This window comes from Musa acuminata, unplaced genomic scaffold, assembly GCF_036884655.1.
Source record: "Musa acuminata AAA Group cultivar baxijiao unplaced genomic scaffold, Cavendish_Baxijiao_AAA HiC_scaffold_845, whole genome shotgun sequence".
In the NCBI taxonomy this organism is placed as follows: Eukaryota; Viridiplantae; Streptophyta; class Magnoliopsida; order Zingiberales; family Musaceae; genus Musa; species Musa acuminata.
In genome coordinates, this window is record NW_027021070.1 from 20,001 (window position 1) to 24,494 (window position 4,494).

The following is a 4,494-nucleotide window of genomic DNA, read 5'->3' on the forward strand; positions in this document are numbered from 1 at the left end:
AAACGGGTGGTGATCTATACTGATAAAAATCTGGATACCGATACTGATAATATTGATCAAGCAGAAGCAGAAGCAGAAGCAGAAGCAGAAGCAGAAGAGGTGGCTTTGATACGTTATTCGCAACAACCAGATTTTAATCGGGGTATAATCCAAGGATCCATGCGTGCTCAAAGACGTAAAACAGTTATTTGGGAAATATTTCAAACAAATGTTCATTCCCCGCTTTTTTTGGATCGAATAGACAAAGTCTTTTTTTTTTCTTTTTTTGATAGATATAGATATCGAATAATTAATCTTATTTTTAGGAATTCCGTGGGGGGAAACCCAGAATCCGAAACTTCCGACTTTGAGGAGGAAGAGGAAGAGACAAACACTGGGAAAAAAAAAGACGAGGAGAAAAAAAAAAAAGAGGAAGATGAACGGATAACAATATCAGAAATTTGGGATAGCATTATATTTGCTCAAGCAATAAGAGGTTTGATGCTGATAACCCAATCTTTTTTTAGAAAAAACATTGTATTGCCTTCATTGATAATAGCTAAAAATATTGGACGTATGTTATTATTCCAATTCCCCGAGTGGTATGAGGATTTGAAGGAATGGAATAGAGAAATACATGTTAAATGCACCTATAATGGTGTTCCATTATCAGAAACAGAATTTCCCCAAGATTGGTTAACAGATGGTATTCAGATAAAGATTTTATTTCCTTTTCGTTTAAAACCTTGGCGAAGATCTAAAATACGATCTCATCATGGAGATCCAATGAAAAAAAAAGGAAAAAAAGAAAATTTTTGTTTTTTAACAGTTTGGGGAATGGAAACGGAACTCCCTTTTGGTTCTCCCCGAAAGCAACCTTCTTTTTTGAACCCATATATAAGGAACTCAAAAAAAAAATTAGAAAAGTAAAAAAGAACTCTCTAAAAGTTTCAAAAGAAAAAAAAAGATGGGTCATCAAAATAGTTCTAGTTCTAAAACGAGTTCTAAAACGAGTTCTAAAACGAATAGTTCTAGTTCTAAAACGAATAGTTCTAGTTCTAAAACGAACAGTTCTAGTTCTAAAACGAATAATGAAGAAACTTGAAAAAGTGAACCAAATTTCTTTATTTGAATTGAGGAAGGGAAAAGTACATGAACCAAATGAAAATGCAAAAGATTCAAAAAAAAATAATCAGATTATTCACGAATCGACCATTCAAATTCGATCTATGAATTGGACAAATTATTTACTCATAGAAAAAAAAATGAAAGATCTTGCTGATAAGACAATCACAATAAGGAATCAAATAGAAGGAATCACAAAAGACAAGAAGAAAATAGTTCTAGCCTATCATGATAAAAGACCGGAATTACAAAAACATATTTGGCAGATACTTCAAAGAAAAAATACCCGATTAATACGCAAATCACATTATTTTATGAAATCTTTCATTGAAAAAATATACATAGATATCTTGCAATGTATGGTTACCATTTCTAAGGTTAATGCACAACTTTTAAAAAAAACAATTATCAATGAATCCATTTACAACGATGAAAGAAATCAAGAAGGAATTGATGAAACAGATCAAGATACAATGAACTTTATTTCGACTATAAAAAAGTCCTTTTCTAATCCTAATATTAGAAATGATTTAAACACTTATCACGACTTATCTTCCTTGTCCCAAGCATATGTATTTTACAAATTGTCACAAACCCAATTATTTAACAACCATCACCTGAGATCTGTACTTCAATATCACGATCACGGGACCTATCCTTTTATTAAAGACAAGATAAAGTATTATTGTATGACACGAGGAATATTTGATTCCAAATCAAGGTTTGATTCCAAATCAAGGCATAAGAAAATTAATAAGTCTGGAATGAATAAATGGAAAAACTGGTTAAAGGGTCATTATCAATATAATTTTTCTCGGAGCAAATGGTCTCGATTAGTACCGAAAAAATGGCGAAATAGAGTCAATCAACGTTGTACTATTCAAATAAAGAATCAATGAAATTGTATTCATATAAAAAAGAAAAAGACCGATTAATTCATTACATGAATGAAAATTTTTGTGCAGTGGATTTATCGATGAGTCAAAAAGAAAAATTTAAAAAACACTACAGATATGATCTTTTATCACATGAATATATAAATTATGGGGATAGTAAGGACTCATACACACTGAAACCCGAATCGTTTTATGTATTGCTAAATATGACTATTGATGATTACCTAAAAAAAGGATATTTTATTGATACCCATAAAAATCTGGATAGAAAATATTTGGATTATAGAATTCTTCATTTTTGCCTTAGAAACAATAGTGATATTGAGAACAATAGTGATATTGAGAACAATAGTGATATTGAGAACAATAGTGATATTGAGGACTGGACCGATATGTATATCGGTACCGAAATTTATAAAAATACTAATAAAAATACTAAGACTAAGACTCATCAAAAAAAAATTTTTGATTGGATGGGAATGAATCGAAATTATTCTACCATATCAAATCTAGAACCTTGGTTCTTCCCAGAATTTGTGTTACCTTTTGATGCATATAAGATTAAACCGTGGATCATACCAATCAAATTACTTCTTTCTAATATTTATTATGAAAATGATATTAGTCAAAATCAAAATGAAAAAAATATTAGTCAAAATCAAAATGAAAAAAATATTAGTCAAAATCAAAATAAAAAAAATATTAGTCAAAATCAAAATAAAAAAAATATTAGTCAAAATCAAAATAAAAAAAATATTAGTCAAAATCAAAATAAAAAAAATATTAGTCAAAATCAAAATAAAAAAAATATTAGTCAAAATCAAAATAAAAAAAATATTAGTCAAAATCAAAATAAAAAAAATATTAGTCAAAATCAAAACATCAAAGATTCCGTTAAAATAGAATTTCAAAATTCCAACCAAGAAAAAGAGGGTCAATCAAATCTTGTATCAGATCCACAAAAACAAAACCAAAAGGAATATCTTGAAGAGGATTGCACGAGATCAAACATTAAAAAAGGTAAAAAAAAAAAAAAACAATCCAAGAAAAATAAGGAAGGAGAACTAGATTTGTTCCTGAAAAAATATTTTATTTTTCAATTAAGATGGGATGACCCCTTGAATCAAAAAATTATTAATAATGTTAGGATATATTGTCTCCTACTTAGATTGATAAATCCAAGGGAAATTGCTATATCCTCGATTCAAAGAGGAGAGATGCATCTGGATGTAATGCTGATTCAGAAAGATCTAGCTCTTACAGAATTAATAAAAAGGGGAATATTAATTATCGAACCAATTCGTCTATCTTTAAGAAGGGATGGAAAATTCATTATATATCAAACCATAAGTATTTCATTGATCGATAAGAGTAAACACCAAATTAATAGAAAATACATAAAGAAAAGATATGTTGATAAGAATAATTTGAAAAAATCCACTGGACGACATGGCAATATATTTGTGAATGGGGATCAAGATCATTATAATTTCTTTGTTCCTGAAAATATTCTATCTCCTAGACGTCGTAGAGAATTGAGAATTCTAATTTGTTTCAACTCTCATAATCGGGATATTGTGAATAGAAATCCAGTATTTTGCAACGAAAACAACATAAGAAACTCTGAACAATTTTTGAATGAGGACAAACGTCTTAATACGGATTTAAATAAATTAATTAAATGCAAATTGTTTCTTTGGCCCAATTACCGATTAGAAGATTTAGCTTGTATGAATCGCTATTGGTTTGATACCAATAATGGTAGTCGTTTCAGTATGTCAAGGATACGTATGTATCCACGATTCAGAATTATTTAATAGTATACTTTCCTATATATCACATGCCGTTTTCAGTAATAAAAACCGAAAGATGTACGCATATGGTGTGTTACGTTCTGGTACATGATACGTATTTACTTGTGTATCAATTCAATTGAATCTAGAAAGAAATCTACAGAATCTTTTTAGGTGCAAAGAAATCATTCTCTTTCGTAAATGCAGAAATATATTATCCTTTTCTTTTCTATCTAAATCAAATGGAAAATTTGATTTAGATAGAAACGGATAAATCTAAATTTTTGCGTGTACTAGATTAAAAAAAATTGACATAATATAATAATTATTATTTTATTTTTCCTGATCGGTAAAATCCATGGCATGGAAAAGAAAGAAAAGAAAAAGATAAAAAAAGTTTTATGGTCAAAAATTCATTCATTTCACTTCTTCCACAAGAAGAAAAAGAAGAAAACAGGGGTTCTGTTGAATTTCAAGTATTAAGTTTCACCAATAAGATACGAAGACTTACTTCACATTTGGAATTGCACAAAAGAGATTTTTTATCACAAAGAGGTCTACAAAAAATTCTGAGAAAACGTCAACGTCTGCTGGCTTATTTGTCAAAGAAAAATAGAGCGCGTTATAAGAAATTAATTGACCAGTTGGATATTCGGGAGCCAAAAAATCGTTAATTAAATCGTTTGAATTAGTATAGTAGT